A 25,046-nucleotide genomic window follows, 5' to 3' on the forward strand; every position below is an offset into this window, starting at 1 on the left:
AATCCACCCCTTCTTGGGGACCCCCAAACTCTGGGGGCGGGTCCAGCTCTTGTTCTAATCTCCTTCAGGAGATTCCAATGCAATCTCCATCTGAGAACCCCAGCTCCACAAAGCACCCTTCCCACCCCCCAACCAGTCTTCAGACACCCTGGGTTTTCAAACCTTATATTTCCTCTCTGTCAAAAACTACCTGACAAATTCAGATAACACTAGGGCTGAAGGTTTACTCCTTTATGGACAGGGGTTTCCACTTGAAAAGAGGCTAGAGTACTGAATCTCCAGCCCTGGAGACTGACATGTCCGCTGAGAGAGGTCCCTTTATGGGGTGGGGTGGGTGAAGGAGCACCTTGTGGCCCCAACTCTTCCTGCTGGTTCAGAGAATTGAGATCTGAGAGGTAGAAAAGCACAGAGGCTAGAAGTGTGTGTTCTGGAGCCAGAACACCTGGGATCAGGCCCCAGCTGGGCCCGGTGCTGGCTGTGCAACCATGGGTAAGTCATTTCCTCTCTACCCTGTAGTTCCCTCACCTGAAAACTGAGGATGGTAATAGGACCTATCTCATAGGTCTGTTGTGAGGATTAAAGCATCAGTGTGCATACAAGTTCTTAGAACAGGACCCTGTCCCTCTTCCAGGGACCGCCAGGGGTGCTCTCAGCCACCTCCCTTGGGCCCAGGGCTCTGTGCTCCTGCAGATGCCCCCATCCAAGTGCTCCTGTCCCTGGAGAAGCAGGAAACCCAAGGCAGAGGCTTGAAGATGGCGACGCGGCTCTGTCACTGCCACTTTCGGCCTGAATGGAATAGCAGATCCGGGCAGCTACTGGTCCCCTGTGGGACCATTGTGATTACCAGAGGCGGTGGCCCCAACAAGCTGGGCTGCTCCCCAGAGGAGAGAGCAGAGGGCCGTGGAGAAGCAAGAAAGGACTCCAAGGCGGGGAGAGAGAGGAGAATAGATGAAGACAAAGAGAAGGGACACAGAGAAAGAAAAGAGGGGGAGGACGGGGGGAGGGAAGATGCACAAAGACAGGGAGAGAGGGAACAGGAGACAGAATGGAGAAGTGGCCAGAAGGCGACTCCAGGCAAGATGTGCACTTTTCACTTCCCCTGTCCCTCTGCAGCACATCACTTAGCCAGGTTGTGTCTGGGAGCAAAAGCTCAGCCTCTCGGGGTGCCCAGCCTTAGCAAGACACAGGTGAATCCACTCATCCCCGCTCTGGAGACCCAAAGGCAGCCACTCCAGCTGGGTGCTGACCAGGGAGCTGCTGAGGGGCTGGCCGTGCGCGGCCCACACGGCCAGACCCTGAGTCCCCCAGTGAGGAAGCCCTGTGGGCGCTCTGACCCAAGGCTGGTTTCCCCACCAGGAGTGCGGTTCACAGGGAGGGGAGAGAGTGGGCCTCGGGCTGCCTTTCCTACAGCACATGCCACAGCCTGCGGCAGCACTGTCTCCCCTCCCGGCTCCACCCTGGCTTTCACTAGCTGCTGGGGATGGAGAAGGATCCTTGCTCTGCCCAGCTGGCTGCACCTCTGGGCTCTGCGGAGGGCCTGCGATGCGGTTCCTGACAATCCTGCCGGTGCCACGGAGACGCACGGGCCCATGACTGTCACGTGTCACCTCCACTTTAAGCTTTGCCTGCAGTTTGTGGATCAAGAGGTTGTGTCCTCTGAACAACAGCAGGTCATGGGGAGCGTGCTTTGGGAGTGCCAGGAATCAGGCCTGACCAACGCACACACTTGCCCAGCTGGGTCCCATACAAGGGCCCCAGGAAGGGGATCCATGGGGGCAGCCACACTCTGCTCACCAAATGGAACATCCTGGAACAGGCTGCATCTGCCCAGAGGAAGGGACCCTTTCTCTAATTTGCACAAAGTTGCCCCATGGGTGACAGGACCTTGGATTCCAAAGGGACACACAGCCACCATGGATGCTCCTGTAGAAAGCCCAGCCCCTGCCCTCCAAACCCTCACTACTTAGCACTTTACAAAACACCTCTGTACTCCAGGTCAGGGCCACACACTGGCTGAATCTGGCCCACCGATGTGTTTTCTAAAGAAAACACTTGCCTGCTCAGGTTTCATTTCTTTCATTGAATTCCAGTGCCTTCAGATGAGGATGTGCCCTCTTGTAGTCCACAGTCCCCGCCTTTCACTCATGTCCTGCCTGTCTGCCCCTGCAGCCCTGAACTCTGATTCACATCCTGGAGGAACCAGATGGCCTCAGGCAGCCCACTTGTATCTGGGAAAACTGTGCAGGACGCCAGCATTTGCTCATCCCCCAAGCAAAGGTCCACTTAGGCTGGAAACTCCTAGCTCAGCATGGGGTCCCAGACTGTCCCCCATCCCCAGCCTGGGCTGTCCCTGCTCCCTGAGATGAGGCCTCTGGGGAAACGGGGTCTACAGGGAAAAGAAGAAGGAGTGGGGGGAGCCAGGGAGACCCCATGAGCCCCTTTCCGGGGGAAGTGAAACTGTCTGGAGGCCAGCAGGGATTTCAGGCTGGAGTCCAGGGCATTAAGATTTCTGGAATCTTCGCCCCTCTGATCCCCTGCTGCCCAGTTTGTTCTCTCTGTCCCCTCTGGCCATTTCCCTGTGGAGATTAACAATACAAGCCCTCAAATGCCAAGGCTTGGGTGTTTGTCTTCCCAGATCTGAGTTGGGGGGAGGGGGAAGGCTGGGCTCCATTCTGCACAGCAGAGAGGGGGTGGCTTTAGTTCCTAAAGAAAGCAGATTACAGCCCCAGGAAGAATAAACAGGGTCAGTGTAGGGGCCATCAGGGACTAAGGGGAGGCACCAGGGCTGTGTGCAGGGGGTCCCCACGCCGACAGACCCTGGGATGAGTGGGTCCCAGCAGACACTGATGACACAGACTATCCCACCCATGATGATGCTTGCCCTCCCATCAAAGCCCAGGGTCAGATGCTTGTTCCTGAGGGCCTCACGCTCCGCTGGTGCCCCGAGGGGTGAGATGGACGAAATGGATGCCACGTCTGTTGTCTCCTCCCAGCTCACCTCTGCTTCTGCAGAGTAGCACCTCACCCAGGCTCACAGCTCTGTGGTGTTTACCAGATGGTTCTCACCGTTACCTAGATGCACACGTTTTTACTTGAGCTGTGCTTTTATTCTTGGTATGCAGCAGAAAAATAGAATAAATACATCAAACAGTGGTTTAATGGACTTATTGCCTAGAATGGAGCTAAGTTAAAGGTATTAGATGATGCGGGCACACCTTGTTTTATTGTGCTTCACTTTATGGCACTTCGCAGATATTACGGTTTTTACAAATAGAAAGTTTGTGGCAACCCTGCGTTGAGCGACTGTATTGGTACCATTTTCCCAACAGCATTTGCTCATTTTGTGTCTCTGGGTCACATATTTGTAATTCTTGTAATGTTTCAAACTTTTTCATTATTATTGTATTTGTGATGGTGACCTGTGATCAGTGATCTTTTTTTTTTTTTTTTTTTTTTTTTTTTGTGGTACGCGGGCCTCTCACTGTTGTGGCCTCTCCCGTGGCGGAGCACAGGCTCCGGACACGCAGGCTCAGCGGCCATGGCTCACGGGCCCAGCCGCTCCGCGGCATGTGGAATCTTCCCGAACCGGGGCACGAACCCATGTCCCCTGCATCGGCAGGTGGACTCTCAACCACTGCACCACCAGGGAAGCCCTGTGATCAGTGATCTTTGATGTCACTATTGCAAAAAGATTATGACTCACTGAAGGCTCAGATGATGGTTAGTATTTTTTAGCAACCAAGTATTTTTTCTGTTTTAAAATAAAGTTTATTTTAAATAAATAAAATAAAATATGGACCATAAAAAATCAATCAGAACAAAAGCTGGTCTCCCAAGAAGACATACAAACGTCCAGCAGGCACATGAAAAGATGCTGAGCATCACTAGCAGTCAGGGAAATGTAAATCAAAACCACATGCGAGGGACTTCCCTGGTGGCGCAGTGGTTAAGAATCTGCCTGCCGATTCAGGGGACATGGGTTCGAGCCCTGGTCCAGGAAGATCCCACATGTTGCGGAGCAACTAAGCCTGTGCACCACAACTGCTGAGCCTGTGCTCTAGAGCCCACGAGCCACAAGTACTGAGCCTGTGCTCTAGAGCCTGGGAGCCACAACTACTGAAGCCCACCCACCTAGAGCCCGTGCTCTGCAACAAGAGAAGCCACCGCAATAAGTCCGTGCACCGCAATGAAGAGTAGCCCCCGCTTGCTGCAACTAGAGATTACCACTTCACACCAAAAAAAAAAAAAAAAAGAAGGTAAAATAACAAGTGTTGGTGAGAATATGCAGACATTGGAATCGTGTGCACTGTTGGTGGGAATGTAAAACGAGTACAACTGCTGTGGAGAACAGTCTGGCAGCTCCTCTAAAGGTTAAACAGAATTACTCAGTAATTCCACTTTTGGGTGTAGCCTCAAAGGAATGAAAGCAGGGACTGGAACAGATACTCGCACTCCCATATTCACAGCAGCATTACTCACAGTCACCAGAAGGTGGAAACAACCCATGTGCCCATCCATGATAAGTGGATACACAAAGCATGGTCCATCCACACAGTGGAACACTACTCAGCCTTAAAAAGGAAGGAAATTCTGACAGGCTACAACATGGATGAACCTTGGGGAAACTATGCTCAGGGAAATGATCCAGTCTCAGAAGGACAAACAGTATCTGATTCCATTCACATGAGGTCCCTAGAGGAGTCAGATTCATAGGGACAGGAAATAGGATGGTGGGTGCCAGGGGCTGGGGACTTAGTGTTTAATGGGGACAGAGTGTCAGTTTGGGAAGATGAACAAGTTCTGGGGACGGATGGTGGGGAAGGTAACACAACCATGTGAATGTGCTTAATGCCACTGAGCTGAGTGTGCTTAAAAATGGTTAAGATGGTAAATTTCATGTTATGTGTCTTTTTACTATAATTTAAAAAACCTTTTAATTAAATGCACTGCAATAAAACTAAAAAAATGGTACAGAATTCTACATACACATGTGTGTGTGCACATGCATTCATGTAAAACTGAACTGTGGTAAGCTCTGTGGATTGCATCAATATCAATTTTCTAGTTTGATATTGTCCTATATATTTGTTTAAATTGAAGTAGAGTTGATTTACAATCAACTATACTGGGTTAGTTTTAGGTGTACATACTGTCCTATATTTATGCAAAATATTGGGGAACTGGGTGAAGGAACATGGGACCTACCTGTACAATTTTTTCACAACTTCTTGTGAATCTTTAACTATTTCAAAACAAAATGTAAAAAAAAAAAAAACAAACCTCAACATGAATGAGCAATCTAAAGGTAAAATATAAAACTGTGCAGGTTTTAGAAGAAAATACAGGAGAAAATGGGAATAAACTGGTGTTAGACAAAGAAACCTTAGACATGACATCAAAAGCACACAAAAAAAGACATAACGAAAGTCATGATTAAAGAACGAAGGACCAGCTACAGACTTGGAGAAGATATTTGCAAATTACATCCAACAAAGGACCTTGTACTAGGACTATATAAAAAGCTGTCATAACTCAACATTATAAAAACAAACCATCTGATTTTTTTAAAGGGCAAAGAAAACCAGACAACAAAAAAAACACTTCACCAAAGAGGATGTTTGTTTCATGGCTCATAAATACGAGAGAAGTTGATCAACATCGTCAGCCATTCTAGAAATGCAGTTAAATCCATGATAAGACCCTGGCTAAAATAAGATATTCTTTTTCTAAAAATAAATTTTATTTATTTATTAATGGCTGTGTTGGGTCTTCTTTTCTGTGTCAGGGCTTTTCTCTAGTTGCAGCTAGCGGGGGCCATTCTTCATCGCGGTGCGCGGGCCTTTCACTGTCGCGGCCTCTCTTGTTGTGGAGCACAGGCTCCAGACGCGCAGGCTCAGTAGTTGTGGCTCACGGGCCTAGTTGCTCCGCGGCATGTGGGATCTTCCCAAACCAGGGCTCGAACCCGTGTCCCCTGCATTGGCAGGCAGATTCTCAACCACTGCGCCACCAGGGAAGCCCTAAAATAAGATATTCTGACAATGGCAAGTACTGACGGGGATGAGAGACAACAGAAGCTCTAAAACAGTCCTGGCGGGACACAGCCCCTCTGGGTCGCAGCCGGCAGCTCCTCGGAAAGTGAAACAGACACCTGACATATGACGTAGCAATCCCTTCTGGGTATTTATCCTCAAGAAATGAAAGCTCAGGTCCACACAAAAGCCTGTACCAGAAGGCTCAGAGCAGCTCCACTCGTATTCACCCAAAACTAGACACAACACCAATGTCTTTCGACACCATGAACGGACAGACGGGGATACATCCGCCAGGAACACCACCCACGATAGAAAGGAGCGGGTGTTGGCAGCACATGGCTCGGATGAATTTCAGAGACGCCGAAGGTCACGCACTGTACAACTCTATCCACAGGAGATTCTCCAAGAGACAAAACTGTGGTAACGCAGCAGGAACAGATGGTGGTTGCTGGGGTCAGGGCCGGGGAGGTAGCACCCCAGGGGGCTTGGGGGCAGTGGAATGGCTCTGAGCCCAACTGTGGTGTCTGGAAGGGTACAAAGAAGAGAAGCAGCGTGTAGACCTCACCAACGCAGAGCCGAAACCTCCAGTAAGCAGGATGAGGTCTGGAAAACAGACTGTCTTTAGCTTGTGTGATTCCCAAACATAAGGAAACCAAAATGCTGGCCGCAGTACCTCTCTTAGTGTTGCAGGCTGTTGTCCCCTGGCGTCTGTGCCACCAGAGTCACGTGGCCCAACACCCACGTGAGGACGAAGAGCACAGTTAGGGTGTGGGCTCGCCAGGAGAAGATCTTCATAGACCTTGGACTATGTGCTGCATTGGCTGTGCCCGACCTCATTGCTCGGCCCGTGGGCCCGCCCGCCGTCCAGCGGGTCCTCCAGTGAGGCCTTGCCCATGGGCACAGGGGACCCCGGCCGCGGCCCCTCTGCCACCTTGCACTCGCCCCTCCGCCTGGCACCCCCTCCTGCACCTTGATCCCACGCCCCGAGTCGCAGCAAGACCTCTGCACGAAGGGCACTGGGAAGGGGTCTCAGCGCTCACTCTGCAGGGTCTCCTGCAATCAAGTATTTTTTAAATTTAAGTATGTACATTATTTGTTAAGACATGATGCTACTGCACACTTAATAGACTACAGTATGGTGTAAACATAACTTCTGTTTGCACTGGGAAACCAAAAAACTCGTGTGACTCACTTTACTGCAATATTTGCCTTATTGCGGTGGTCTGGAATCGAACCCGCAATATCTCCAAACTGTGCCCATATAAGCAAGTATATTAAGGAAATAACAGTACAGGTGTTATGTAGATAAAGCTAAAAATGGTGGTGGATTACAAAAGACTGAAGTTTGGGAAACCGTGTGTTATCCCAGACAAGGGTAGAGCCTCCACCTGGACTGTGGGCTGTTCTGACGCCAACCTGTAGCATGCAAGATGGGCCCAGCTCAGGAGAGCTGGAAAAGGCTGGCACTGAGTACACGTGTGGAGGATGTGACGTGCCCTGGGCTAACCCAGGACAGAGGAGCTGCTCAGGGCACCTTGTTTCTGGGGCTTATGTCTACACCTTTCCTCCAGCAGCCTTCACCCTTGTGATTGTCCCCTTCAAGGGGAATATCTTGGGGAAGCTGGTTTCCCGGGGAGGTCCCGTGATCCTCCTCCCCAAAAGCTACAGCTGGAGAGAGCAGAGGTGCAAGTGAAAAGAGGCTTCAGAGATGCCCTGCCAGGGCCTCCCAGGAGGCCCCATAAGCAGCTGGGGGACCCCGGTGGAGCCCCTTAATCCCTCAGAGGCTCACTCTCCTCCTCCCCCAAATGGGGGTCACATTGCTCATTTTGCACTGAGTGGGGTGTGAGATGATGCAGGGAGGGCCGTGGGAAATCCACAGCGCCGTGGCAAGTGTCTGACTTGCCCTCTCTCCCCACCTGCCTGCAGGTCAGTCCCGACCCCTCCATCCTGCCACCCAGAGCCCCTGGGAAAACCCAGAGAAGGGGACAAGTGGATGAGGTGTTGTCCCTGCAACACCTCTCAGCAAGCTCAGCGCTGCAAAGGTAGACTGCCCACAGTGCAGTTACCGGCTTTGTCGGGGAAATTACTTTGGCCCAGCATCATTTTTCATGTGCCTGTTCAATAAAATAATTATTGATGGCCTCATCCATTTAAGTCACAATCAAAATAGCAGCCAGGATGAGGCCGTCCTATATTATATCACCAGAGCAAAAACTACTTTCTATCAATTCGCAAATACATTCACATTTAGGTGAAAAATTATGCCATCTAGGCTCAAATATATCAGAGGCTGGGAGCCAGGAGGGAGAGGACCGGGGTCTGAGGGTTTCTTCATTATTCGTTGGTGAAGCTTGTGGGAGAGCAGACGAGCAGCCCTCTGCCTGCGAGTGGCACCAGCGGAGGGTGGCGAGACAAGGCCAGTCCCCAGTGGACTCAAGGGACGGTGGCCCCATCTGGGAGCCAGGCAGGCAAAGGGCCTCTTTCCAAGGAAGGAAAGAGGAACACGTGAGAGTTAGACAGGGGATAGGCCCACAGTTCCCAGGAGTTAGCTATGTGCCAATTCTCCAGCCATTGTCAGCATCCAAGATGGTGGCACAGATGGGGGAACAGCCAAAAGATGGAACCTGAGCCAGAGTAAAGAGAGAGAGGGAGGGAGAAAAGAACATTCACCAAATGCTGCTGTGTGCCAGGCACTGTGCTGGGTTCTTGGCATCAACCATCTCATTGAATCCTCCAATAACCCATGAGGTAGGCAGTAGTATCTCCACTGCCAAGGGAGGACAGGAGGCCCAGAGAGGGACGTTCACTCTTCCAAAGGTGCACAGCTTGTAAGGGACAGAACTCAATTTTCACATTAAATCTGCCTGAACCCAAGTTGTATTCTGGAACGTAGCTTTATTCAATAACTTATTGGTATGTGAGTGTTGGGGGTGTAGAATTGAGATTGTTTGTTTGTTTGTTAAGGGGTTTTGTTTGTGTTTTGGAAGGAATGTGTTAGTCCAAGGCACCAGCACTGTTTTTTGAGAATTTAAGGAAACTGGGAAGAAATAATAGATAAATAGATTTGTAGTTGTTGTGGGCTGGGTGCAGTGGAGGGTTTGGGAGGAATGGGGAGAGACTGCTAATAGGTATGGGGCTTCTTTTGGGGGTGATGGAAATGTTCCACAATTGGTGATGGTGTTTGTTGCAAATGGTTGTGACTATACTAAAACCATTTAATTGTACTCTTTAAATGGGTCAATTGTATGATATATGAATTATATCTCACTAAAACTGTTAAAAACCAATCAAGACTATGCACATTTCTCGGCCACCAAGGCCTCTGACACCTTGCTTGCCCTTCCTGATGGCAGTCTTTAACCTTCCCTTTAATCCATGTACACACATCTGTCACTAGTTAGCTTCCCATTCTTCAATTACCCACCTTCTCCTACCTGCGGATGCTTCTGCTCACCGCACCCTGGGCTCCCCACCCAGTGTGCCCTGTTTCCCTGATTTTCATCATCAGTCTCATCAGCCACCACAGCTGAAGCCTCCTGCAGCTGGAGCCGGTAGGAAGGCTGCTGCTCCAGGGTCTGAGATCTCCGGAGACTTCCTTTGCCTGGAATCAGCATCGCTCCTGTGGCCAGGGCCACCCACACCAGCCTGCTCGTCACTTCCTGGTTGTGGGAATTTCACGGTGAACTAGTCCAGAATGTGGCTCTGGGACAGACGACTGGGTTTAAATCCTGGCTCTGCCTCTTGCCAGCTGTTATAGGCTAACCTGTGTCCCCCACCCCAAATTCACATGTTAACGTCCCAAGACTGTCACTGTATTTGGAGATAGGGTGTTTAAAAAAGGTAATTAAGGTAAAATGAGGTCATTAGGGTGAGCCCTAACCTGATAGGACTGGTGGCCTTATAACAAAAGGAAATTAGGACACAGGGACAAAGGGAAGATTTCATGAAAACACAGGGAAGCCAAAGAGAGAGGCCTCAGAAGAAACAACCTTGCTTCCACCTTGATCTCAGACTTCTAGCCTCCAGAGCTGTAAGAAAATTAATTTCTGTTGGGTAAGCCATCACTCTGTGGTACTTTGTTACGGTAGCCAGAGCAAACTTGTACACTAGCTGTGTGACCTTGGGCAAGTCATTTCACCTCTCTGTGCCTCAGTTTCCTTTCCTGTCAAAGGGAGGTAATACTAGTATCTACTTCCTAGGGTTGCTGTGAAAACTAAATGAGCTAGATGTGTAAGGGTCTAGACAGTGTCTAGCACATAGTAAGTGCTGTATGTGTTATTATTATTATTATTTTTATTCAGGGACACAGCTCAGCAAATATTTTCCAGTACCAACAACTTAATAAAAGGTCAGAGCTTTACTTTAATAGTTACTCCCTTAGATTCACAGAAGCATGCCAAAATATTTGCCAAAATATTAGGATATTTTTGTTGCCGTATTTGACAAAGGAAAAGCTGGATACAATCTCTCAACAGTGGTCACATTAAATCAGCGCATCCTACAATGGACTCTAGGCAGCCATTAAACAAAAGAGGCTGTTCTGAATGCTGGGATACAGATATACAGGAATAAACAAATATACAGAAACAGATAGACGTACGAAGATAATAATGCTTAGCGCAATGGGTATTGGACAACCCTTTCTGTGTAAGTAAATAAGTATAATATATCATGTATATACAGAAGTATCAAGGCTGGTATGTATACTTTTTTTTTTCCTAGAAAAAGCCTGTTTAGGTTGCCTAGGAGAATGCAGTAGCAGCAAGGAGATTTTAACATTTTATTTTATACCTTTCTGAAATGAATGACTTCCTTTTTAAAAAAGTAATGTCACAGGATTATCTGCACAGTGGATTATGGGTCATTTGGTTTTCTAGCCTTTATTTTTCCTTGTTAAACAACACAACAGCAAAGGCCCTAACAAGAAGCTTTTGTAAAACAACCCCTGACTCCAGAGGCACTGCCCTGAGTCTAGGCGTGGATTTGCTCATCACTGTTCCCTGCTATGAAAAGGTCAAAGGCCTGGGTTCACCCATTCTACCATGGGAGGGGTAAGTCTTTAAACTGCCAGGGCCTCACCCCCTCATCTGTAAAACAACACCTGCTCTGGCCACCCTACCTTGCAGGTGGTTGGTGGCATCCAAGTCACCACAAGAACTCAGCGGTTCCTGCTTTGCATTCCTCCCCTGGGGTCAGTTCCAAAGCGTTCAAAATACCAAGGAAAACTGCAGGGTCCAAGACACTCCAGAGATGAAGCCGTTCTGGGCACCCTCTGTTTGTATGACTGTCACACCACTAACCTCCTGTCATTGGGGCATTCTAGCAGGAGTTAAGTGCCTGCTGTGTACAAGGCAGAGCTGTGGACTCAGAGGGGATGTAAGCTGAGACAGAGACCCTGGCTCAGGGGGTTCCTAACCTGGTACACAGAACAACTCCAGGACAGATTTAAGCTCTACAAGGATACAGAGAAGGAGGGAAAGCTTCCTTCCAGGTGGAGGACACATCAGGAAAAGTTCTCTGAAGTGGTGAAAGAGGGTCCTATTTGCCCCTACAGAGATATGGGGAGGGTATTCCAGATGGAGCAAACAGCATGAGAAGAGGCTCAGGTTGGCAGAAAGAGTGAGAAAGAGCCACCTCAAGCGGTTCTCAGGGGGCTGCAGCAGGAACTGGTCCAAACAACAGCACCCACTTCCCGGGCAGGATTCCAGACCCCACTGGGTGCCCCCAGTCTCCAAGTCCTGGCACGCACCTGGGACGGGCTCTCTGTGCCTAGCTCTGTCCCACTGTGCCCTCGGCTGGGGGGCCCAAGGGCCCCTTTCCTACGCCTCTGCCCCCTTATATTCAGGGGAAGCATCCCTTTCCCTTCAGGGGCCTGTCACACACCCAAAGATCACCAAACCCCTCATGATTGCCCCCTTTTAGGGAAAGCATGTCTGGCGGCTTTGCTCCAAGTCCCAGCCCTCTTGGGCCAAAGGCTGGTGTCCTTCAGCCTTACCTACCTGGTCTGTGATGGAGAAGCCAATCACGGGAAGCCAGGAGTGGCCTTCCACCATCCCCTGGCAGGCACCACCTCAAAGCTACTGGGCCCAGGAAGGAAGGACCTGCCCAGCATCCCATGGAAAACTGTGGACGAACCAGGGCTCCTAATCCACCAGGGGAGGGTGCATTCGTTCCCTCCAGCTTCAGGGCTGGGGAGAATTCTCAAAGACAGCCTCACCTGCCCTCAATACCCTAAACCTCCACTATCAGCGACACCCTTTTACAGATAAGGGGTGACAGCCCCTACTGAAATGAAAGCAGGAGGGCTGAGTGCGGAGGAGCAGGGCTCTGGCAGGCGTTATTGCCCAGCACCTCTTCGGGGTAGCAACGCTCTTGCAAACCTGTACAGAAGCTGTTCACAAAGCACTTTCCCACCATTAGCTTGTGCCTTCAGGAGCTGGCCAAATGCCGGCTGGGCTCGGGTGGGAGGGAAATTGAATTCTGAAGCCCGGGCCCCGCAGATGCAGAGCGCCCCCAGGAGGAGCAGCAGGGAGCAGCTTGGGGGCTGAGGGTGATGGCTTCCCCATAAATGTTCCAAACCTGCACAGCTGGATAAAGATGGGAACGATGCCGGGGCCAAGCTTCTTGGCTTCCTTAGCATCAAGGGTCAAGAACCAGGGTCGCTTGGCCGGCTTCCTCAGGCAGCCTTGGCCTTCCAGGCTCTGAGTCAGATTCCGGTTCCAGAGTCTCCACCCGCAGAGGGGAGAGCCCCATCCAACCGGGAGGCCTGACCCCGGCTGCACTCAGAGGGCACACAGATAAAGAAACAGCTCCCTGAAGTCTGGAGATCCCAAGAGGGCGCCAGGGGCAGGATGTAAACACAGTGATTGAACAGATCCCCTGTGGGGCTGGAGCCTGTAGAAAAAGGCACTGCCGAACCAATAAAACGGGCTGCTCGTAGCTACCTGGGGTTGGGTAACCGGGTCTTTGGCCCTGCAGACATGGCCAGTGGGGTGCAGTGTGGCTGTGGGGTGCTCCTTAAACCACATGGGGCAGTGACGGGGAGAGAGGGTGAGTGAGGGGATCCTCCTCCTGAGAAGGGTAAAGGGCCCCAGGTGAGTCCCAGAGAGCACCCTCTCCAGGCTGACCCCCTCCAGTGGGCCTGGGAAACAGTGACAGAGCAAAGGCACGTTTGGAAAGGAGGCCTGTCTGCTCAGTGGGCGTCTTTGGCCCTTAAGGGAAGGACCCCCAAGCAGGGTGAGCCACGATGGAGAGAGTGGGATGCAGCAGCGAGGCCCGGCCTGGAGAGGGAGGGGGACCAGAAGGAGGAAGGGAATCTTCCCCCACCATGTGGCCGTGCTGGGCTGCTGCACCTCCCCACCCACCAGCTTCCAGATCAGGGGGCTCTGCCTCCTGTGGATGGAGGGCGCCTGGGTGCAGGCCTCAGCTGCGGCCAGAGAATGGCTGGGGCTCAGGAGCCGGTTCGGGACATCTTCTGCTTTCTTGGGGGTGGTCTCGCTCCCCTGTGAGCACGTGTGCATCCACACACATGCACACACAGATGTGTTCATTCAGGAAATACTCATTCACCACGTTGCCCCAGAGCTTGCTCCAGGGGGTGGGAATACAACAGAGAAAGCAAAACAAAACAAAACAAAACAACAAAGCCTGCCCTCAGAGTGCTTACATTCTTGGCAAAAGGATGGCAATGAGAAAGGCGACACTACTTGGTCTTGTACTGTCCATTATTTAAATTCATTTCCACAGGCCACTAATTTCACTCTTCTTTCTGCCCAGAACCTGCTGCAGACCCTTCAGAGACTGAAGGCCCTGACCAACAGTCCTGCCCTGTCCCCCTCCCCCAGTGAGCTTTGCCTTAACTGTTCTTCCCTCTCTTCACGCCCCACCCTGCTCCCTGCACGTCCCCCATCACCTCTAGGTCACTCCCCAGACCTCTCTCTCTTTCTCCCAGTGGGACCTGGAAGGCAGGAGTCAGCTGATCTTCAGGGCTCACACCTCCCAGGCACCTCAGGAAGCAACTCTGCCCACTGCAGCCAAGCTGATGGGTGGGCTCGGAGGGCCGGCTTGGGGGCAAGGGCTGGCCCCCCTGCGAAGTCAGTCAGGTGGGTCTCCTGTGCCCTTCAACATCCCTTAGACCCTCCTGGTCCCCAGATTATAATAGCTGCCATGTAGAGATTGCGTCTTCCCAGCCAGGATCTGGCTAAGCACTAATAAGCATTGTCTCATTTAACCCTCCCAATAGTCATGTGCAGTGGGTACCATTACCATAACTTCACTTCCCCAGTGAGTTCAAAGAGCTCAAGGGGACTTCCCAAGATCACAGAATAGGAAAGTAGCAAGATCTAGACTGGAATCCGGATCTGCCTGACCCGCAAGCTCATGCTGCTGACCCTGTCTCTGCTGTTTTCCCCCAACCTCTCCTCCATGGGAACTTCTTTTGTCTTCAAGTGGTGACCAATAAAGGCCACTACATTTGTCACCCAGGGGTATTTGCACTTCATATACTTCAAGTAACTGAATATCTTTCTAGACCTAGATAATATATCTGTAATGGTGGAATTTCAGACAGACAGGGGCAAAGTGATCATTTTCATTTGGGAATAGGGCTTTCCCAGAGGTCCCACAACCATCCCATACAGGAGATTTCCTCCTCAGCTTTCTCATAAAACTGCACCCTTCCCCCTCCAAGTTAAGCAATCAGACCCCTCTGTTCCCTTGTTCATCACTCACCTAACTTGGCTCCAAGGCAAATGTTCTAGACCTACTAATTATCACAAGATAATTAGGAATGGGGAAATCCAGGCACAGGTAAAATCGGGGCCTTCCCCCACCTACCCTCACATTTCCCTCTGGAAATCGGGGTGTGCTGTGTTTTCCTGTCATCTCCACCCTACGGCTCCCACCAGACCGACCCGAGCCAGGGCCAAAATGCCCGGAGGAGAGCTGAGCCCTGCCTGGGCCTGCCCAAGCTGCCACAGTCATGTCAACATGGCAGTCCTGCAGAAAGCCTTCTCCTGCCCTCCCCAGAGGTCTGAGACCTTCAACAGCCTCATCCTTGTTCCTCACCCGCAAGGCTCAGACTGTCTTTCACCCTTCCCACCTCCCCACTCAGACAGTAGAAAACACTGGATAGGGTAAGGGTCTCTAACCAGGCATCCGTGCTCCTAAGAATGGGCCTCAATTTCAGGACACCCTCACCCTCACCCTGAGACAGTCGACAAAATTCTTTACACATGAACATATGTGCATTTATCTGGGAAGACTCCACAGCTTGCAAGAGACCCTTGAAGAGCCCTGGGACCTCCCCTCTCACCCCACAAAGGGGTAAGAATCTAAGGCATCCCTGAGACCACCCCTTATTACACTTTACAAAGAACTTAAGCACCTGTGAACTCCTCTAAGGCTTGCAACTGCTGGAGAGGCAGGTTGTGAGTTAGTGGTTTGGGAGCGCCAACCCGCAGCTGAACTGCCTGAGTTTCATTCCAGTGCTGCAATTTGTTATAGCACCTCGGTTTCCCTATCTGAAAAGTGGGATCACAGAGGTGTGGGGGGAGGAGGAATTAGAGGAAGCCAGTCAAAAGGTACAAACTTCCAGTTATAAGATAAATAAGTACTAGGGATGTAATGGGCAACATGATAAACATAATTGACCCTGCCCTACATTATATACAAAAGGTGCTAAGAGAGTACATCCTAAGAGTTCTCATCACAAGGAAAAAATAATTTTTTCTATTTCTTTAATTTTTTTACAGAGATGAGATGATACATGTTCACTAAACTTATTCTGGTAATCTTTCTGTGACATACACAAGTCGAATCATTATGCTGGACACCTTAAACTTATACAGTGCTGTCTGTCAGTTATATCTCAATAAAACTGGAAGAAACAATTGGAATCACAATTGTCTCCACCACACAGAATTATCAGAAGGATTAAAATAACAGAGGTTCACCAAGATAAGTGCTAAACACTATTCCCGGCCTATAGTAAGTGCTCAATACGCGTTAACTACTATTTATCACCCCATTTAGGAAAGGAGACTGGAGCTCAGAGAGGCTAATTGACTTGTTCTGGGGCAGCAGAGCAGGTCACACGTAGCACATCCCTAGCTGGGAACCCTCTCTGGAGCAGAGACTGGGAAGGGATTTTGAGAATGCAAAATGGCTGTTGCTGGAGGATAACGTGATGGGGGGGATATTGCTGGGGTCCGGTGGGCCCAGAGAACAGAGACGCCTGCTGAGGGGCTGGGGCAGGGCGGGGAGGAGCTCAGGCTTTGCTGGGCTTTTGAGCTCAGGAGAGCTGACCTCTAGTTCTGACACTGCCCATGGGCTGGGCAAGCTCCCTCCCCTCTCAGGACTCCTGTTTCTCATCTATGAGATGCAGTGGGGGCAGGACCACTCTGCAGGATTTTAGCCCATAGAAAGGGAACAGATGGATGAGGTTCAAAAGTCCCAGGCTCTGTGCAGGGACTTTCTGAGGGTCAGAACCATCCGAGATAAAACGGGCTGCCGGGAAGCCGGCCGGTCTAGAAGGAGTTGGGTAGAAGCTGGACAACCACCTGCCCAGGAGGCAGAGTTTAGTTGAGTTTAGTCAAGTTTGGTCAAGGGCCAGATTAGGAGCTTGGTTGAGTCTCAGACCCAGTGACCTCCAGTGAAACCTCCTAAACAGCCTGGGGCCAGCTGGGGACGTCCAGGATCCAAACGGCCAGCCTCAAATGAAACCAAGGGACGCGCAGCCTCTTGGTTTCCTCCTGGATGAAACCTCCTTGGATCACGCAGCCTGGCCGCTCCAATTGGAGGAAGAGGCACAACGCTGGATTCAGGCTGAACTTACTTGTAGTCAACCCCCACCCCCTTTCAGCGAGACCAGCGCATGGTGTCTCCCTTGCCAATCAATACACATTCCAGGAAGGGGGAAGCCCTGAGAATGGCCCCGGGCAGCCCAGCCTCCTTTCTGGAAACCTGGTTCAGAGCTGTGAGGAAGCACCACAGCTTCAGAAGTTCACCTCCCTGCCCTGGGGGACCCCAAACACCAGTTGAGCACAGAACCCAGCCCAAAAGGTGGACAGCCACACAGCCTGCGGAGCTCACCCAGCTGCACGCATCTGGAGAAAGTCATGGCAACTTGGCATCACTGCAGATAGGACTAGAAGGACTGGTTCTGCCCCTCCAGGATGGCAGTGTGGCAGGAGGATGGCCAAGCAGAGGCTCAAGACTCCTCCAGAAGTCCATGGTAAGACAGGCTGCTTCAGGAAGGGCTGGGGGAGGGCTGGAGGAGACAGGGACGGCGGAAAGAAAAAGAAGAGGAGGAGAGGGAGGGAGAGAGGGAGAGAGGGGCCCTTCAAGCCTCTTCAAGCTCCGCATCCCTCCCTCTTCCTGGCAAAATATTCTTTCTCTTAAAAATTATAATAATCCCCCCTTCATCCTTTCCGTTTCTGAACCAGAGCTTTGTAACACTAGATGGCTGATCTGAAATTATAACTGTTTTGCCCTTAGACGGAATCTTTTTTTTTTTTTTAAACAGGAGAAGCTGAGATATTTTGAAAGCCACCCCTGAGGCAAGAAGGTTGTGTATAAGGCACTAATTGTCAGCACTCCCCAGGGGCAGCCCCACATTGGCAGTGCCCGTTCCCTGGGGGAGTCTAGCTCCTGCGCTCAGCTGGCCAGGCCAGCTCCCCCAGCCAGGCGCGGGGGAGATAAAACACAGGAACACAGATATTCTTACATAACCGAAGCGGGACTGAACATTTTCAGCAAATTACCTCTGTTATGAGCCCTGCCATAAAATCGCCTCACAAGTGAATTTAGTTTTTCTTCCCTCCGTGCCCAATCAATTAGCACATGAGTAATACCAAGCCCATTAGGACAAACCGATGCCGGGGGAGTTATGTCATCTGCTATAGAAGTGATTGCTTAATATACCAGTTGGCTCCGAGGAGCTCTTAGCCGCACACAATCTTGCCATAATCAATAGCAACAGTCATACGAAGCTGTTTCCAACGAGAACACCGCTGGGCAGCGCAGGAGCCTGGCCCAGCGTGGGGCACGGAGCACAGCGGGCCCAGGATACCAGCCCCCGCCCGCGCCTCCCTCCTCCCTGCCCTCTCCCTGCTGCCCTTCCAAGCAAACAGGAGAAGGCTGTGGTGAACAAGAGAAATGGCAACACAGAGGCAGGGAGACAGAAAGGCACAGGGACAGGCATTGTGGAGATTTGTATCCAGGAGGGAAAAGAAAGAGCCCAGCCTTCCCCCCTCTTCCGGATTTCCTAGCAACCGCAGAATGGACTTTCCCAGGGAACATCTCGAGGCTCCTGGGAGATGAAAACCTCGACAGAGTTGAGCCTGTGGGGTGATACCACATGCGTGTGTGTGCACATTGGTACATGAGGGCATAAACAAGGCCAAGGGCCTACACCTACATGTATGTATCTACATGTGCGTGTGTATGTGTACATGCTGGCGTATACCTGTGTGTATATGAGTGCAGGCGTGTCCGTGTGCTCCCATCACTCTCAGAACGCAGTCATCCTGCACGATTAGCCAGTCTGCCACATCAGTTTGTTGTCATAACCCTGGGCTGAGGAACCCAAAGGTCAAAGCTGAGAGCATCTTCCCCAGGGAACGGAGAAGGGAAGAGGTGAGTTGTGGTGGTCACTGCCCTGGGTGCAGCATCCTGGGAGGACACTGGCTTTGGAGCCAGACCACTCCCCACCCAGGGTCTGGGCCCAGCCCTGCCACCTGGAAGAGCAAGTTACTTGATCTCCCTGGGCCTCGGTTGCCTCATCTGTAAAATGGAGATGTCAACATGCCCCCGGAAGCTTGGGCTGAGGGTGAATGCACAGAACGCATTCAGCACGGCTTCTGCGGGCTCCTCCGCCAAACCAAAGCTGTGGTTACTAACCCCTGAGCTCCTGACATCTCCCCGGCTGCTGAGACCCAGAACTCTAACCTCTCCCTGCTCCTCAGGAACCACTCAGGAACCAGGTCTTGGAACTTTTCCACTTCCCTCCCAGCTCCTCCAGGAAGATTTGACACATCCCAGGGAACAGGCAAATCCCAAGGGGATTGAGGGTTTATGGCCCCAGCCTCAGACCCAGACCCTTCTCCCTTGGACAGACCTCTCTCTCCCTGACTAGCAGGAGTGGCTCCCTGGAAAGGTAATTATAAGCCTTCATAGTCAGGTGGTGTTGCTTTCAACCAGCTACAAGCTCCCAGGCCAAAGGGGACAGCTTGCATGGGTAAGCCAGGGGTCCAGCATCTCAGACACATAGTGTAAGGGTCACAGGCCTTGGAAACCCTCTGGTGCAACCCCTCCTCCTTTACAGATGAGGAATGAGGTTTCCAAGGTGAGCTAGAGCCAAGGCCTGCATCAGACCCAGAGATGTGGGTCTAGCGGTGGGGTTTTGTTCCCTGACAGTGGGTGGGAGAGCACAAAGTGGGCCACGAAGCATGCTGGGAGGGAAAACGGACCTGGGGCTATGAGGAGGGGCTAACTGACATCTGGGTGTTGGGGAAATCAGGGAAGTGGGTACAGAAATGAGTGCCCAGTCCTCTGAAATGCTGCATTTTTGGAAGCACACTGACAAGCCTCTTCCCCTCCCTGGCCTCAGTTTACCCATCCATACAATGGAAGAATAGACTGTATGAACCCATAGTCCCTCCCACGTCTGATGCTCTGGGATTGGGCTGCATCATCCCTGGGGCATGATTGATGTGAGCTATCATCTTCTGGGCAGCTGGGGATGGAGAGGAGGGAGTGGAGAGATTCTGTGGAGGTGTGGCCATGTCCCTAAGGTAAGGAGGCTCTCCTTGACCCCCACCCCCAGCCCCTACTGTGAGTGAGGAGGGAAAGGCTTCCTTTCACTTTCCTAATCACACGCAGGTGACTCTGGAGAGGCAGCTTGGCAGAGAGGTGAGATGTGCTTCCAGATCTTTCACTCACTCACTGTCCAGCCTTGAGTGATTACGTGGTCTCTCGGAGCCTCAGTCTCCTAGCCTCTGAAATGGCATTAAGGGTGGTATCTCCCGCTGGGGTGGTTAGAAAGAGTCAGTGAGCATGCAGTGAGGGCCTCCTAAGTGCCAGTCACTGCAGTGAACAAAACAGACATCCTGCCCTCACTGATGGACATTTAAGATTGAGCAGAGGGACAAATTAATAAGAAAAATGGAAAGAATGTCCGGGGTGGTAACCGTCGTAGAGAAAAACCAAAAAGGGAAAGGGAGAATGGGGTGGGTGGGTGTGGTTTAGTGAACAGGGCTGGAAGAAAAGAGACTTGTCTCTGGACCTCAGTTTCCTCATTTGCAAAGCGGATACAAGACCACCCACCTTACCATGTCCCGGGGTTTTATCAGGGAATAGTTACGGTCCCTGGGGCTTTATGGGATTTAAAGTCTGAAGGGTGAAACAGGACCTGGGGGGTGACTGGTATGAATGGGACAAACGGCATGCTAGCTCCTGTTGCTGTGGTCAGGGCCACAACTCAGGGCAGGGATGCCCCCATCCCACCTCAGCCACTCTCACTGCTGAGCCCAGCTACCATGAAGACTCACCCCCCCCACCCCATCCCTTGTCCTCTCTCTCCAGCCACCCTCCTTGCCACGGGGAGGACACAGCCTCCTCTTCTCCCTCAGGGCTCTCTCCAGCCCAGAGCTCCAGCCTAAGCCTCTGCCCCTGCCTCCCTGCCCATGTATAGCAGAGAGGACCGAGGACACTCAGGCCTCCAAACACTTCACTGAAAGGCAGTGTTTTTGGTGGGCAGAACATTAGATTTGAAGACAGGAGTGCTGAATTTTAGTGCCAGCCCTGTCCCCAGCTGCCATGACATCATGAAATTCTTGGGACCTCAGTTTCCTCATCTCTAAAATGGACACAATACCACCCACTCTATTTATATCACAGGAATCTTATTCAGGAAGAACTAATTTTAACACAAGGTAAGCAGCTTAGTAGAACAGAAGGGGCATGAACTTCTAAAATAGAGGCTTGAGTTCTTATAATCCTAGCTCAGGAGCTTCCGTGCCCCTGGATCTTGAACAAACTCTTTCCTGGGGCTGCTTCTTCCTCTGGGAAGTAAAACCTGCCCAGCAACTGATGTAAAGATTAAAAAAACCCGGATAGGTACTCATTAATTTCTGCTCCCTTTATTGATTCCCTGCCATGAGCGAGGCCCTAGGAAGGGCATGGAATTACCAGATGTTGCAGTAGCCAGTCCTCAAGACTGTCCCCAGTGCCTGCTGGTACCTCTCACGCATTGAATAGGCAGACCTTTGTAACCCACTGAGTTTACAGAACAGATGGGGTATGACTTCCGAGGCTAGGTCGTACAAGACTTTGCTGCTTTTGCCTTGCCCTCTGGATCATTCTTTGCGGAGGAAGCCAGCCCCTACGTCGTGAGGACACTCAGGCAACGTTATGGAGTGGCCCCTGTGACAAGGAACTGAGGCCTCCGGCCAACAGCCAGCATCACCTTGCCAGCCATGTGAGAGAGCCGCCTTGGAAATGAATCCTCCAGTTCAGTCAAGCCTTCAGCAGCCCTGCTGACATCTTCACTGCCACCTCATGAGAGGCCCTAGGCAGAGCCACCAGCGAAGCCACTCGTGACTACCACTATCCTGAGTCGCTGGCACACCTAGCTTTGTTTCAACATTTATCACGAAAGCTAACGTTACGTGCCCCGCACGCATTAAACACAGCAGTTCACGTAGACATCACCATACCGGCTCATTCCCACCTCCACCTGCATTAACCACAGAGTTCCAGGATCGCTGACGCACGGAAGCTGTGTAAGGTCACACATGCTTATTGCTGCTTTTACGTTTGTGACGGACAGAGCAATAGATAACTAATGCAGATGAGGTCTCGGCCCTCTTTAAACCGGTTTCAGAGGAGAGAAAAGTGCACGGAGAGGCGGAAACAGGAGGCAGCGAGGCAGCGTGTGGTCTGAAACCAGCCCATCACAGCATCAGGAGCTTCTCTGTGTACAAGGCCCGCGGGACAGATAATGTGTGCGATTATTCCATTCAAAGGCCTGGAAGGTGATGGATGAGAAAGTATCCCAGAACGTACACTCTCTGCCCAGACATGAAGGGTTGTTATAAGAGGAAGGGGAAGTGCCTGTCTCGGGCCTGAGAGTCGGATCCCAGGCCCTGCCACTGAGGAGAGAGTGAACAAGCGTGCTCATCCACATTTGACGGGTAGCTGCCCGAGGTTATGGCTCTGGAACCTTGGACTTTGGCACAATGTACCCTTGCCTGGTACTCAGATCCATAAAAGCCCAGTCTCCCAGGAAGGGTTACCTTACTGTGATTTTCCGAAGAGGGGAAAATGGGCTCCTTTGCTCTCCAAACGGCCCAGCCGTCCTCTGATTTTCACAGGTAATGGGGCAGGCAATTGCCTGTGCTGAATGAGCGGGACCTGTTACCTGTGGGTGGAAATGGGTAATGAGAACTTAAATCCCAGTGCATCCCCCATCACATTAGGGAGGCAGCTTGCAAAAATGATTAGACGGTTTGTTTGTTTGTTTTTTGCGGTACGCAGGCCTCTCACTGCTGTGGCCTCTCCCGTTGCGGAGCACAGGCTCCGGACGCGCAGGCTCAGCGGCCATGGCTCACGGGCCCGGCTGCTCCGTGGCATGTGGGATCTTCCCGGACCGGGGCACGAACCCGTGTCCCCTGCATCGGCAGGCGGACTCTCAACCACTGCGCCACCAGGGAAGCCCATTAGACGGTTTTCATATCCACCGATTGGATGGATACCCATCTCTTGCAGCGACCTCAGACGCGTTAACCTAGTAAGCCTGCCCTGGCAATCAATGCTTCGTGCTGGTGGACTGGCCTCTGTCCCCGACGTCTCCGGGGGGCCTCCCAGAACCCAGAGGTTTGAAAAATCACTAAAATCCTGCGTGGCGTGCTGCAACCAGCTCCCCTTAAGCGTAACTCGGAGAACCCTGCCGGCCTTACCTGAGCGAATAGCTCTAACCTTGCCCCTAGCAGGAAAGTGGGACCAGAGCCAACGCACTGGGGCAGATTCTGTTTGCTTTTACATCCCTGGATGTAGAGGTGCTCCAAAGAGGCAGTGTGGTCCAGCGAAAGGAGCACCAGAGCCCCGGGGCTGGCTCAACTGCCGGTGACCATGTCATGAAGTCACATCCCCTCCCAGACCCTGCGTGTGGGGACGAGAGGGCTGGCCTGGCCCAGCTCACTTCTGGTCCTCTGTCCCTGTCGACCCGTAGAATTTTCCCGCATGTTCCAGAGTGAGCGCCTCGTGTTTCCCCACCCAAAACTCGCCTGCTCCTACCCAGCCATCATTTTTCTTTCTGTAATCATGTTGGTACTTCCTTCCTCTTTATACCTCTTCTACAACTCCTAACATCTTGTCTTTGCAGAACTTCACCCATCCTACCACCTGATCCGTGTCTGGATTACGTCAGGCTCCTCCTCTTAGGTTTCCTACGCCAGGCCTCTTCATTCCAGTGAATCTCCCCGTAGACACAGCTTTCAACACATCACCCTTCTGCTCCTAGACCAGCAGGGGCTCCATGGAGCATGAAGCTCTCCTTAGCTCCCCCACCACACGCCCTCCGACACCGTCACCGTAGCTGCTCTCCTTCCTCAACACCCCCATCACTGGCAGGCTCCACTCGCTCCTCTCCCCTGGCTTCACACCCCTTCCCCACGCCTTCCATTGCCCTCCTGCTCGTCTCAGCAAGTCATCCTCCCAGAAGCTGGACTTACCTGCTCGGTCTCCTACGGGTGCCTCCGAAGGGGAACTCCTGCCGCCCCTACAGCACTGGCCTCCCAGATTCACGCAGGCTCCGACCTACTTGAGGGTCACTTGCTCATTTCACTTTCATTTTTCTGTTTGAACATTTTGTGTCTGCAGACTGACAAGATCTTTGAGAGCGTGCCTCGTTCAGGGTAAATATACAGCTAATGTTCCTTTTCTTTTAGTGCTAGGGCCTCTGCCCTTGAGAAGATTCCTTAAGGCATATTCTACTAAATTTGTATCCACAGAATTTAGAGCTCAGAGGGACCCAAGAGATCCCTGTCTAGATGAAGAACTGAGCCCTGTCCTCAACCCACCTCTGTGAGAGGCTAGATTGTAGGGTAAGAAGTAACATTCACTTTTTCTGGATCTCAAACATTAGATAGGGAAAAAAAAAAAAAACTAAACTAAAAAAGCATTAACTGGGTAGCAGGAGAACTGGGTTTAGGTTTAAGTGTTGCCATTTGTTTGCTGTGTGGCTTTGGGCAAGTCATTTGCCCTCTCTGGGCCTCAGTGAGGAAGCTGTATAAAATGTACTCCAAAGTGTGCATTTTGCTTTAGAATACACACACACACACACACACACACACAGCCCATTTAGTTTTGCCTGCAGAGCTTTGGTAGGGCATTGGCTCCAGGCTGAGCAGGGGAGAAAGAATGTCATCCACAAGCCTCCTGTATCTAAGCTGCTCAGAAACGGCAACGATCCATCTGCAGCTTCACGTTCCCCACACCATTGCTGCCAGCTGCCCTTTCCTCCCCAGGCTGCCCCGTCCTCCCTGCACCGTCCCTGAGCCAGGCAGGTCAGACCCCTCCCACACCAGGCAGGCACCTCAGCAAACCCTGGCTGTTCCCGATCTTCCCCGAAACCTGGCAAGGCAGGGCCGTGGTGGGACCTGGCTCCCTTCTAGACAGGACCCTCGTGGAGAATCACCTCGGGCTGGCAGCTTTGGAGTCATCTGGACAGGCGGCAGCTGACTGAAAGCTCCCCGCAGCCCGTCAGAGGGCAACGTCCCCTGGCCCCTCCCCTGGTGCAGCCTTGGTGCCTCCACCCCCATCCCTGTGCGAAGCTAAGCCCAAGGCTTCCAGGCCAGGACCCTGGGTGTGGAGACCCAGCAGCCTTGCTCTCTGAGGGCACATGGTTTCCTGAGCCAGTCCCCGAGGTTGTGGGGTTGGTGTGGCTGGTGTCCTACCTGCAGGAAGGAAGGGGGCAGAGGGTCCTCTGAACGCACAGGAAGAGGAAGTTCTGAG

This window comes from Mesoplodon bidens (assembly GCF_964165515.1).
Source record: "Mesoplodon bidens genome assembly, chromosome: 3".
NCBI lineage: Eukaryota > Metazoa > Chordata > Mammalia > Artiodactyla > Ziphiidae > Mesoplodon > Mesoplodon bidens.